This window comes from Emys orbicularis, chromosome 3 (assembly GCF_028017835.1).
Source record: "Emys orbicularis isolate rEmyOrb1 chromosome 3, rEmyOrb1.hap1, whole genome shotgun sequence".
In the NCBI taxonomy this organism is placed as follows: domain Eukaryota; kingdom Metazoa; phylum Chordata; order Testudines; family Emydidae; genus Emys; species Emys orbicularis.
Genome location: NC_088685.1, coordinates 26,410,463 through 26,423,973, shown reverse-complemented (window position 1 = coordinate 26,423,973; position 13,511 = coordinate 26,410,463). Strand labels below are relative to the sequence as shown.

Below are 13,511 nucleotides of genomic sequence, written 5' to 3'. Positions count from 1 at the left end.
GCTCAGGAAGGATTGACAGGGGAAAAAGGGAGGAGGTGTTGCCTTATATATTAAAAATGTACACACTTGGACTGAGGTGGAGATGGACATAGGAGATGGAAGTGTTGAGAGTCTCTGGGTTAGGCTAAAAGGGATAAAAAACAAGGGTGATGTCATGCTAGGAGTCTACTACAGGCCACCTAACCAGGTGGAAGAGGTGGATGAGGCTTTTTTTAAACAACAAAATCATCCAAAGCCCAAGATTTGGTGGTGATGGGGGACTTCAACTATCCAAATATATGTTGGGAAAATAACACAGCGAGGCACAGACTATCCAACAAATTCTTGGACTGCATTGCAGACAACTTTTTATTTCAGAAGGTTGAAAAAGCTACTCGGGGGAAGCTATTCTAGACTTGATTTTAACAAATAGGGAGGAACTCACTGAGAATTTGAAAGTAGAAGGCAGCTTGGGTGAAAATGATCATGAAATCATAGAGTTTGCAATTCTAAGGAAGGGTAGAAGGGAGTACAGCAAAACAGAGACAATGGATTTCAGGAAGGCGGATTTTGGTAAGCTCAGAGAGCTGATAGGTAAGGTCCCATGGGAATCAAGACTGAGGGGAAAAACAACTGAGGAGAGTTGGCAGTTTTTCAAAGGGACACTATTAAGGGCCCAAAAGCAAGCTATTCCACTGGTTAGGAAAGATAGAAAATGTGGCAAAAGACCACCTTGGCTTAACCACGAGATCTTGCATGATCTAAAAAATAAAAAGGAGTCATATAAAAAATGGAAACTAGGACAGATTACAAAGAATGAATATAGGCAAACACAGGAATGCAGGGGCAAGATTAGAAAGGCAAAGGCACAAAATGAGCTCAAACTAGCTACGGGAATAAAGGGAAACAAGAAGACTTTTTATCAATACATTAGAAGCAAGAGGAAGACCAAAGACAGGGTAGGCCCACTGCTTAGTGAAGAGGGAGAAATAGTAACAGGAAACTTGGAAATGGCAGAGATGCTTAATGACTTCTTTGTTTCGGTCTTCACCGAGAAGTCTGAAGGAATGCCTAACATAGTGAATGCTAATGGGAAGGGGGTAGGTTTAGCAGATAAAATAAAAAAAGAACAAGTTAAAAATCACTTAGAAAAGTTAGATGCCTGCAAGTCACCAGGGCCTGATGAAATGCATCCTAGAATACTCAAGGAGCTAATAGAGGAGGTATCTGAGCCTCTAGCTATTATCTTTGGAAAATCATGGGAGACGGGAGAGATTCCACAAGACTGGAAAAGGGCAAATATAGTGCCCATCTATAAAAAGGGAAATAAAAACAACCCAGGAAACTACAGACCAGTTAGTTTAACTTCTGTGCCAGGGAAGATAATGGAGCAAGTAATTAAGGAAATCATCTGCAAACACTTGGAAGGTGGTAAGGTGATAGGGAATAGCCAGCATGGATTTGTAAAGAACAAATCGTGTCAAACCAATCTGATAGCTTTCTTTGATAGGATAACGAGCCTTGTGGATAAGGGAGAAGCTGTGGATGTGGTATACCTAGACTTTAGTAAGGCATTTGATACGGTCTCGCATGATATTCTTATCGATAAACTAGGCAAATACAATTTAGATGGGGCTACTATAAGGTGGGTGAATAACTGGCTGGATAACTGTACTCAGAGAGTTGTTATTAATGGTTCCCAATCCTGCTGGAAAGGCATAAGGAGTGGGGTTCCGCAGGGGTCTGTTTTGGGACCGGCTCTGTTCAATATCTTCATTAACGACTTAGATATTGGCATAGAAAGTACGCTTATTAAGTTTGCGGATGATACCAAACTGGGAGGGATTGCAACTGCTTTGGAGGACAGGGTCATAATTCAAAATGATCTGGACAAATTGGAGAAATGGTCTGAGGTAAACAGGATGAAGTTTAACAAAGACAAATGCAAAGTGCTCCACTTAGGAAGGAACAATCAGTTTCATACATACAGAATGGGAAGAGACTGTCTAGGAAGGAGTACAGCAGAAAGGGATCTAGGGGTTATAGTTGACCACAAGCTAAATATGAGTCAACAGTGTGATGCTGTTGCAAAAAAAGCAAACGTGATTCTGGGATGCATTAACAGGTGTGTTGTGAGCAAGACACGAGAAGTCATTCTTCCACTCTACTCTGCGCTGGTTAGGCCTCAACTGGAGTATTGTGTCCAGTTCTGGGCACCGCATTTCAAGAAAGATGTGGAGAAATTGGAGAGGGTCCAGAGAAGAGCAACAAGAATGATTAAAGGTCTTGAGAGCATGACCTATGAAGGAAGGCTGAAAGAATTGGGTTTGTTTAGTTTGGAAAAAAGAAGACTGAGGCCTGGTCTACACTATGACTTTAATTCGGATTTAGCAGCGTTAAATCGAATTAACCCTGCACCCGTCCACACAACAAAGCCATTTATTTCGAAATAAAGCGCTCTTAAAATCTATTTCTGTACTCCACCCCGACGAGTGGAGTAGCGCCAAAATCGATTTTGTCATTTTGAATTAGGGTTAGTGTGGCCGCAATTCGATGGTATTGGCCTCCGGGAGCTATCCCACAGTGCACCATTGTGACCGCTCTGGACAGCAATCTGAACTCGGATGCACTGGCCAGGTAGACAGGAAAAGCCCCGCGAACATTTGAATTTCATTTCCTCTTTGCCCAGCGTGGAGAGCACAGGTGACCACAGATAGCTCATCAGCACAGGTAACCATGCAGGCCGATAATCGAAAAAGAGCACCAGCATGGACCGTACAGGAGGTACTGGATCTGATCGCTATATGGGGAGAGGATTCAGTGCTAGCAGAACTTCGTTCGAAAAGACGAAATGCCAAAACTTTTGAAAAAATGTCCAAGGGCATGATGGAGAGAGGCCACAATAGGGACTCAGATCAGTGCCGCGTGAAAGTCAAGGAGCTCAGACAAGCCTATCAAAAAACAAAGGAAGCAAACGGTCGCTCCGGGTCAGAGCCGCGGACATGCCGCTTCTACGCCGAGCTGCATGCAGTTCTGGGGGGGCTGCCACCACTACCCCACCTCTGACCGTGGATTCCGAGGCGGGGATAATCTCATCAGCTGCACCTGAGGATTCTGCGGACGGGGAAGAGGAGGAGGAGGAGGACGAGCTTGCGGAGAGCACCCAGCACTCCGTTCTCCCCAACAGCCAGGATCTTTTTCTCAGCCTGACTGAAGTACCCTCCCAACCCAGTATCCAAGACCACGACCCCATGGAAGGGACCTCAGGTGAGTTTACCTTTTAAAATATAAAACTTGTTTTAAAAGCAAGCGTTTTTTAATGATTACTTTGCCCTGAGGACTTGGGATGCATTCGCGGCCAGTACAGCTACTGGAAAAGTCTGTTAATGTGTCTGGGGATGGAGCGGAAATCCTCCAGGGACATCTCCATGAAGCTCTCCTGGAGGTACTCCAAAAGCCTTGCCACAAGGTTTCTGGGCAGTGCAGCCTTATTCCATCCTCCATGGTAGGACACTTGACCGCGCCATGCTTGCAGCAAGTAATCTGGTATCATTGCATGACAAAGCCTGGCAGCGTATGGTCCCGGTGTTTGCTGGCATTCAAGCAACATCCGTTCTTTATCTCGCTGTGCAATCCTCAGGAGAGTGATATAGCTCATGGTAACCTGGTTGAAATACGGGAATTTAATTAAGGGGACAGAGGTGGCCGTTCCTACTGGGCTGTTTGCCTGTGGCTGAAAAGAAATCCTTCCCTGCAGTTAGCCAAGCGCGGGGGGGGGGGGGCGGTATTGGCCCAGAGCTTTTCGCGTTTGGCTAGCAGGGATCTTCCCTGATACCAGCCACACGGTGGGGGGAGGGGTAAAGCGATCATCCCAGAGAATTGGATGGGGGGGGTTAGTTTGTTTTCTGCTGCTGAAGGTTAACAGGAAAACCGCAGCACTCAACGGGCTTTGCTTGGTATGTGGGAAAGGAGGGCGCAGAAGCCGAAAGACAATGGCTTACCATGGCCGCATGCAAGCCGAATTCTGTTGCCCGGACCTGCGTCTGTGATCTCTAGCAGCAAAGCCACAGGCACTCAATATTAAGAGGCAAAATGCGACCTTGCACAGAAATCACATGTGCTATGTAATGTGAATAGTGTTGGTCACCGTGAAAGAGTATAAGCATTGTTCTGCAAAATGTATCTTTTTAAAAAATTCTCTCCTTTTTTCCCTCCCTCCAGCAGCTGCAAATTCTTCAAGCCTCCCTCCTCCGTCCCGAAGGCTATCTCAGATAAGGCGTCGGAAAAAGAAGACGCGAGACAATATGTTCGCAGAAATCATGGACTCCACCCGCAGTGAAAGAGCTCATCTGAATGAGTGGAAGGACACGGTTTCAAAGTATAGGAAAGAAGCCAGTGAACGTGAGGACAGGAGGGACCAACGTGAGGACAGGAGGGATGCTCAAGATGAGAGGTGGCGGCAGGAAGATCAGAGGAGGCAGGATGCAACGCTGGGGCTGCTGCGTGAGCAAACAGACATGCTCCGGCGTCTGGTGGAGCTTCAGGAACGGCAGCAGGATAACAGTGCCGCTACAGCCCCTGTATAACCCCCCTCCCTCCTCACCATGTTCCGTAGCCTCCTCACCCAGACGTGTAAGAACGCGTGGGGGGGAGGCTCCGTACACCTTCCCATTCCACCCCAGTGGACAGCCCAAGCAAAAGGCTGTCATTTTTTTAACCTTTTTTTAGTGGCCTTTTCCTTCCCGCCGATCCTCCTCTCAAACCCCACCGGGGTTCCCTCCCTCTTTTTATAATCAATTAATAAAGAATAAATGATTTTTAAACGATAGTGACTTTATTTCGTTTGAAAGCAAGCTGGGGGAAGGGGGAGGGTGGGTTCCTTACAGAGAATGAGTCAATAAAGGGGGCGGGTTTTCATGAAGGAGAAACAAACAGAAATTTCACACTGTAGCCTGGCCAGTCATGAAACTGGTTTTCAAAGCTTCTCTGATGCACAGCGCTTCCTGGTGTGCTCTTCTAATCGCCCTGGTGTCTGGCTGCGCGTAATCAGCAGCCAGGCGATTTGCCTCAGCCTCCCACCCTGCCATAAAGGTCTCCCCCTTACTTTCACAGAGATTGTGGAGCACACAGCAAGCAGAAATAACAATGGGGATATTGGTTTGGCTGAGGTCTGAGCGAGTCAGTAACGATCGCCAGCGACCTTTTAAACGGCCAAATGCACATTCTACCACCATTCTGCACTTGCTCAGCCTGTAGTTGAACAGTTCCTGACTCCTATCCAGGCTGCCTGTGTATGGCTTCATGAGCCATGGCATTAAGGGGTAGGCTGGGTCCCCAAGAATAACTATTGGCATTTCAACATCCCCAACGGTTATTTTCTGGTCCGGGAAGTAAGTCCCTTGCTGCAGCCGTTTAAACAGAGTAGTGTTCCTGAAGACGCGAGCATCATGAACCCTTCCCGGCCAGCCCACGCTGATGTTGGTGAAACGTCCCTTGTGATCCACAAGTGCTTGCAGCACCATTGAAAAGTACCCCTTGCGGTTTATGTACTGGGTACCCTGGTGCTCCGGTGCCAAGACAGAGATATGGGTTCCATCTATCGCCCCACCACAGTTAGGGAATCCCATTGCAGCAAAGCCATCCACTATGACCTGCACATTTCCCAGAGTCACTACCTTTCGTAGCAGCACCTCAGTGATTGCTTTGGCTACTTGCATCACAGCACCCCCCACAGTAGATTTGCCCACTCCAAATTGATTCCCGACTGACTGGTACCTGTCTGGCATTGCAAGCTTCCACAGGGCTATCGCCACTCGCTTCTCAACTGTGAGGGCTGCTCTCATCTTGGTATACTGGCGTTTCAGGGCAGGGGACAGCAAGTCACAAAGTTCCATGAAAGTGCCCTTACGCACGCGAAAGTTTCGCAGCCACTGGGAATCGTCCCACACCTGCAACACTATGCGGTCCCACCAGTCTGTGCTTGTTTCCCGGGCCCAGAATCGGCGTTCCATGGATAGAACCTGCCCCATTAACAACATGATCTCCAAAGCACCGGGGCCCGCGGTTTGAGAGAATTCTGTGTCCGTGTCCATGTCCATGTCCATGTCCTCATCACGCTTGTCGCTGCGCTGCCGCCGCCACCGCCTCCTCGCCTCGTTTTTCTGGTCCTGGCTCAGCATAAACTGCACGAGAACGCGCGAGGTGTTTACAATGTTCATGACTGCTGTCTTGAGCTGAGCGGGCTCCATGCTTGCCGTGGTATGGAGTCTGCAGTGTTCACCCAGGAAAAAAGGGGCGAAATGGTTGTCTGCCGTCCGTTGCTTTCATGGAGGGAGGGAGGGGTGAGGCTGTACCCAGAACCACCTGCGACAATGTTTTTTGCCCCATCAGGCACTGGGATCTCAACCCAGAATTCCAATGGGCGGGGGAGACTGCGGGAACTATGGGATAGCTATGCGATAGCTACCCACAGTGCAACGCTCCAGAAATCAACGCTAGCCCCGGTACATGGACGCACACCGCCGAATTAATGTGCTTAGTGTGGCCACATACATTCGACTTTATACAATCTGTTTCCCCAATTTGAATTATATACATTCGGATTAATCCCGTAGTGTAGACATACCCTAAGGATAGAACAAGAAGCAATGGGCTTAAACTGCAGCAAGGGAGGTTTAGGTTGGACATTAGGAAAAAGTTCCTAACTGTCAGGGTGGTTAAACACTGGAATAAACTGCCTAGGGAGGTTGTGGAATCTCCATCTCTGGAGATATTTAAGAGTAGGTTAGATAAATGTCTATCAGGGATGGTCTGGACAGTATTTGGTCCTGCCATGAGGGAAGGGGACTGGACTCAATGACCTCTCGAGGTCCCTTCCAGTCCTAGAATCTATGAATCAACCCCCCACGGCTCCAACTAGAAGAGTTTCCCATTCCTCCTGACCTTGTGTACTTGTCAATCCTAAAACTGTCGCATATTGTCTATCTGGAAAGCACACAACACAATGTGAGTACTACAATGAACAAACATGTGAACCCTGTTTGCCTGGTCCCTGGAACTGCCCCTCACAAAAATATACTAGAGCTCTGAAGACCATGCTAACAGATCCCTCTGTTGCAAGTTACCGTGTTTTGTCCAATTACAGAATGGTTTTCAGATTTTGCAGACCACTTCCATTGGAGTGATCTGGTACTCCAGTACAAAGACTACAGTTTATCATGCTGACCAGTATTGTCTCATTGTTTATGTATACCCCCTTGTCTTTAGCGTAACAAAACAGAATTTCAAGGGGTGACTTGATTACAATCTATGAATATCTACACAGGGAAGAAATATACAATAATGGGTTCTTCAGTCTAGCACAGAAAGATAGAACACAATCCAATGGGTGGAAATTGAAGCCAGATAAATTTAAGCTGGAAATAGAGCATAAATGTTTAATGGTGAGAGTAATTAACCAATGGAACAATTTACAAGGGTCATGGTGTATTCTCCATCACTGACAGTTCTGAAATCAAGACTGGATGTTTTTTCTAAAGATAGGCTCTAACTGAAACGGGCATTAGTATTAGGCAGTCCTGTGTTACAAAGGTGGTCACGTCTGGCCTTGGAAGCGCCGAGTCTGTCTGTTTTGCCTAGTCAGCTCTTCGGGACAGGGGCAGGGGCTGTCTTGTTCTGTGTTTAGCAAGCGCCGAGCGCAATGGGGTCCTTGGCCCCCAGGACTCACGAAAACCAGGATCTAGTTTACTGGCACCTGGGGTACAATACAACGCAACAGTTTTTGATACACTGGGAAGAGCCACGTTAGTGTGACCATGGGTGTCCCACGGCCACCCCCGGGGACATGGGGCTTTGCAGCCTGGCCACCAGGGACACCATCCTAACGCGCTGCCCAGGGGGGAACCCAGGCGACCCCCCCCCCCCCCTCTTCCATAAGGGCAGGGCGATTTGCCGGCGCTAGCTGCTGTGCCTGAGAGCCCCGCCCGGCCCGCGCACGCCGCGAGAAGAGGCTCCCCAGCCGCCCCTCTTACCTCGCAGGGAGGTGGGAGGGATTGCGAAGAAGGAACAGCCGGTATCGTTATGATCCGTTAAGATTTTAAACCCGCTCCGAGCCCCAGCGTTCGAATCCGCGCTGCCCCGGCTAGGCTGCAAGCATCCAGCGGCAGGCACCGGCCGGAAAGGGAAACCCTGGACCCCGCCCCTGAGTGCGCACGCGCGGCCCAAGCGGTTGCGCGCCCCGCCATCTTGCGGAGGCGTAGCCGCTTCCGGGAGGAAAGGTGGGAGGCTCCCGCGCCAAATACGAATCCGTCGCCGGGACTGAGTGATAGGGTGGGACGTCGCGGCGCCGCTGGCCCCGCAGGTGGGACCCCCTGTAGACTGGTTCGGATCCCAGCCCCCACCCCGCCTAGGCTGTTCTCTCCTCTCACCCCCCCGCCCCGGTTCGGTTCCCAGCCCCCACCTCGCCTGGGCTGTTCCCTCCTCTCACCCCCCCGCCCCGGTTCGGTTCCCAGCCCCCACCCCGCCTGGGCTGTTCCCTCCTCTCACGTCCCCGCTCGGGTTCGGTTCCCAGCCTCCACCCCGCCTAGGCTGTTCCCTCCTTTCATCCCTCGCCCCACCCGCGTTCGATTCGCAGCCCCCATCCAGCCTAGGCTGTTCCTTCCTCTCCGCCCCCCCGGCTCGGATCCCCCCCTTCTCACACTCACTCTCCTGCCACGCACGTCACATCCTGGTCTCCCTAAACTATCCAACCCCGTGTTGCATCCCAGTTGCTCCTGCTTAGCATCTTGGGGATGTGTGTTTGTATTCAGACCCTATCAAGACTGTTGCCTGCTTCCCACTGTGGGGACCTGAATTCCAGTCCTGGCCTTGCCTTGGCTCTTTGTGTCTCCTCTTTCCCTATCCACACTGCAGTTCTCCTCTTTCCCACCCTGCTGCCATTGCATCCCAGAAACCAGTACAGGAGCCCTGGATGCAGCGTAGCCTGTAGTCCCCTAAGGACCTAGTATCCGGAGTGAGCTGCAGGGGTTTAGTGGTGGCCCACCACGGATATTAATTGACGGCTCCTCCATGGAGCCAGGAGCACAGGCGCATGTATCTGGTGCAGTTCACAGAATTCCCTAACACTTGTCCTTTCTGCAGCAAGAGGGAGACTGTGGTGCACATCTGCATAAAGCAGAGGTCCCCAAACTGTGGGGTGCACCCCCTTAGGGGGTACAGAGGAACATTTGGGGGGTGCTGCAGGGCCCAGACCAGTCCCCACCAGGGGGTTGGGCAGGAGCACCACCAGCCCCGCCCCTAGCTCTGCACCTGGCCCCGGCCCCATCCATGGCTCCACACCCTGCTGCAGGCTCCGTTGCCTGCCCCCACCGCAGCCCCAGCCTTGGGCCCCTTACCCTGTCCATTTTCCCCTGCCCCTGAAGCCACAGATCCTCTCCCGGCTCCTGGGAGGGGGGCCGCGACCCTGAAAAGTTTGGGATACTCTACTCTAGTGGTCTTGAGGGGCTGAAATCTGACAAACCTCCTGCTGAGGTTCTGGGTGCACTTTTCCCCACACCTCATTTACCTCTATATCCCCACAAAGTCACAAGACCTCTTTGTCAATCTCCTGGCACTGGTCAAGATGACCATCCGTCACACTAGGAGGAGGAAGCTGGACGGGGGGGTGTCTCTGTAACTGGTTTACTTCTGGTCCCTTGTCTCGTACCTCTGAGCAAAGTTCCTTGGGCAGTGTCCACTGGCTCCCTGGACATTTTTGAGGAGCAGTGTGCATTGTTGAGTGTTCTCTGCTCTATTTCCTGTTCTAGTTCCCTGCTTTTTAACCCTGACCCTCCCTCCATTTTTGTTTGTTCATTTGTTGCCCCAAGACTTTAGTTGTGGCCTGGGTGAGTGGATAAACCTTTAGTTCTGGGTGGGCCATCCCAGTACCCACAATCATAGGTGCTGACTCTGTGGGTGCTCTGGGGCTGGAGCACCCACAGAAAAAAAAATAGTGGGTGCTCAGCACCCCCAGCCACAGCTGTTTGTTGGTGCCCCAAAACAGCTGATTGTAGGCTGGGGGAGGGGTCTGGGGGAGGGCAGTGAGCAGGTGAGGAAGAAGCGGAGTAAGGGCGGGGCCTGAGGGAATGGGTTGAAGGGGAGCCCTCAGGGCAGAGTGGGGGTGGAGCACCCCGGGGGGAAAAACTCAGTGCCTATGCCCACAATGGGTTCAGGATTTTAGTGGTTCTCTTCCCTTCCCCCCTCCAAAATTCACTAATGCTGAGAATACACATGGATTAGTAAAAGTATTGGTATTTTAAGGGCAGATGCAGCATTGCATGCAGCCTAACCAGCTAGTAGCATAGGGACTTAATGGTTTTATTCTTGTTTTACTTACAGAAAGAAAGAATTGCAAGTATTTAATCTTGTGCAACATATCTTTTTATATTTGAAGAGTAAGACTAAATTGCATAGAATGTGTTTTGTGTTTCATTTCATAAAACTTTTTCACTCTCTTTTGTCCCAGTGAAAACAAGAGGGTATCCCACAAATGGAATAGTAGTGGGTGATGCACTTTGGGAGCTTAGGTGTGTTAGCAAAGCTGTGTGATGTGATCTCAGGACTTGGAATACTAGTGAGGATTGTAGTTTAGAAGAAGTAATTGCAGAACTCTCCTGTGTGGGGAGATCTTAGTATGGGAAGGGCAGGGGAACTGCAGGGCAGAATTGAGGCGCATTGGCCAAGATTTCTTGGATAAATTTGCATAGTCAGATGACCTGTCTGAAGCAAACCATTAACTGTCATCAACTTTAAATTCATTTACTCATTTTAAGTACTCCTTTTGTTTTTGTTGAGTTAATTGTAATCATATAAAATGTTCATTGTTTATAGACTTACTTGCTCTAAACTTTTAAAGGCTGGTTTGTCCTGGACCTGATGTCAGTGACTGTATTGCAATTCACTTTTGTGGAAGCCAGATCAACTCCCTAAATTTTGTTGTTGTTTTTGTAATAACATCAACAGTGTTTTAGGGTGATTTACAGACATACAGAAAAATAAGGTCCAGCTGTGAAGATTTTACCTTCTCTAAGATATAGAAGGTGGGATGGGAGATTTGGTATAACTAAGGCCCCTGAAATAAAATCTGTTCAGGTGGGTCTTTGCAAAGAGCCCCATTCAAGACAGTACAGCTTTCTGCAAGATGGATTAGCACCTAAATCATTTAAATGACAAAAATACAAGAACCTCCAAAATGTATTATGGCATGTCTACCTACTTCAGCAACTAATATACTTTGTTTGAATCATGGAAAGGGAAAAATCACTTCCATAGTTATAAATTAATATTTTACTATGGTGTTGAGCAACATCAACTTATTTTTATTTTTCATTTTGTAAGTTGCCTTAGCCACATTTTTGTCTATATTGTTACTTTTGCATGTGTATGGAATTAGAAATACTTTTTGATGCATTTATCCTCCCTGTGCATTAATACAGATGTGCTATGTCATCATGGTACTAATAAACCAATTAACACAAAGGTTATAGGAAGCTATATAAGAAACATAGACTGATTTATAGGCAACAAATGGTAACATCAAAAGGGCTTTTTGCAAAGTGTTGTCTCGTTCACCTCCCAAAAAGCTGGAAGTCCCAGTTAGATGGTAAGAAGGTTAATTTACCCCCTGCAGAATGTTCTATTCAAGGCTTTTTATCTTTTAAAGGTAACAATTGGAAATATTAAAGTATTACTGTGGCAAAAAAGAATACTTCTGTGTAGTTTTAAAGCATCTTTTATCTAAGTATATACTGTTGAGGCTACTACTTAGCAAATGAGCATCTCTGAGGTCATGTCTACACAGCAACTAGACACCCGCCACTGCCCTGTACCAGTCACTTGATCTTGGGCTGCAGGATTCTTTCATTGCTGTGTAGACTTCTGGGCTTGGGCTGGAGTCTTGGTGCTAGGACCTTGCAAGGTGGGAGGATCCCAGAGCTTGGGTTCCAGCCCAAGCCCTGAAGTCTACACAGTAGTGGAACAGCTCCGCACCTCGAGTTGGTTGGCACAGGCCAGCCCCGGATGTCAGGGTAAACACAGCAACTAGAGTGGGGAAAATATCTCGGCTTCCCGTTTCTATTCTCTTGCCTGTGCTGTTCACATCAGTTTTCTTTACAGTGCAAGAGGTAGCCCAACACATAATTTTTATTTTTTTTCCAGATTTGCACTCCGATAGGGCCACTTAATTTCTTACAATGCCTGTTCTGGTATACAAAACTTCAGAAGCATAGCCATGCCAATGTATTTGACTTGTATTACTAGATACTCTCCAAATGTCCGTAGGGCACAAAAATGGTTAATATGTCATCAGCTCTTTACCAGCCAATTAATTAACTTCTGGGATTTCCCAGCAATTAGAAGCTTGCTTAATTAAGTGCTTGTCTCCTGAAGTTCTCAAGTCCTTAGAGAAAGGAAACCTACATTGTTGCTAAGGGGGATAGTTTTCTTCCCAGATGCAATACTACAATTTATCAGGCATGTGCTTTTTCTCTTGATAATTTTTCAAACAGCTATATTTATATTGGCTCGCACTGCAAAGCAACTGGTCACCTTACCATTATGTTTATGAAAAGAAACAGCAGCCTTTGGGCTTCAAAAGCCAGCAGAGAAACCCTTTGCTCAATAGCAAAAGTATCAATATCTAGTAATAAACTAAAGCAGAAATCTTTCAAAGGTCAAATGGTAATATTTCCAAGCTTGGATTCTTAAAGGTAGGAGTCTAATTAAATGACCTGATTGGGGCGGGGGGGAAAGGTGCTTAACCACCCAGAGCTGTGAGTGATTTCCCCAGAAACCTGCTTCAGTTCAAAGGAAACTGTATGTGCTCTGCACTTCTGAAAATCAGGCCACTTATTTGAGTGAATTAATACAGATTTAGGTGTTGCAAATTCCAAAGGCATGGACCATCTACTGGGAGAATGTAACCCCTGAAAACCAGTAGTAAGAAGTCCTTCAATTAGAACAACTTGTAATTCATGCAATGAGAGCAAGAGAAATGACTGATCAATTAGCTGAATCCCACGGCTTTATACTCCTATGTTAGTGTTGCATTAACACTGTTTCTCTGATAACCCTTTCCTGTGAAAGCCACATGCTCAAGAGGCCACTAGATGGCAGCATTCCTCATTCTCCATGGTTGTCTTCCTATTTGATACAATTTTGACCTACAGGGTCACGATTTGCTCTTGAGTAATGCAAAACTCTTTAAGCTCAATCATTTTTCTTAATGTGACAATGTAACCTGACTGCTGTCATTTCTACGAGAGATTTTCTTTATTTCAAAAGTAAAATAGACATGCATAAACCATTAACAAAAGTGATTTAAAAAAAACCAATTTCTATTCAAGTCTATTTCATATTGAAATGTAGAGAAATAAGCATAAGGAAAATGTATTCCTTCTCCTCCCAAGAGGAATAGATTGGCATTGAGGTGAAGAAATGGACACTAGCAAACAAGCAGGGTATAGGCAAAAGGCTGATATTTTAAGAGTGGCAAGGGA

The 13,511-nt window shown here is 47.6% G+C and overlaps 1 protein-coding gene across 1 annotated transcript in view; it reads right to left on the bottom strand.

Annotated features, from left to right (window-relative positions):
- The window catches only part of SMC6 (structural maintenance of chromosomes 6), a 99,736-nt gene extending 91,635 nt beyond the window's left edge, over positions 1-8,101 (bottom strand). Inside the window, exon 1 of the mRNA XM_065400934.1 lies at positions 8,010-8,101. The gene's annotated coding sequence lies outside the window, so the exon portion shown is untranslated. The remainder of the gene's footprint in view (positions 1-8,009) is intronic.
- Between the last annotated feature and the right edge of the window lie 5,410 nt (positions 8,102-13,511).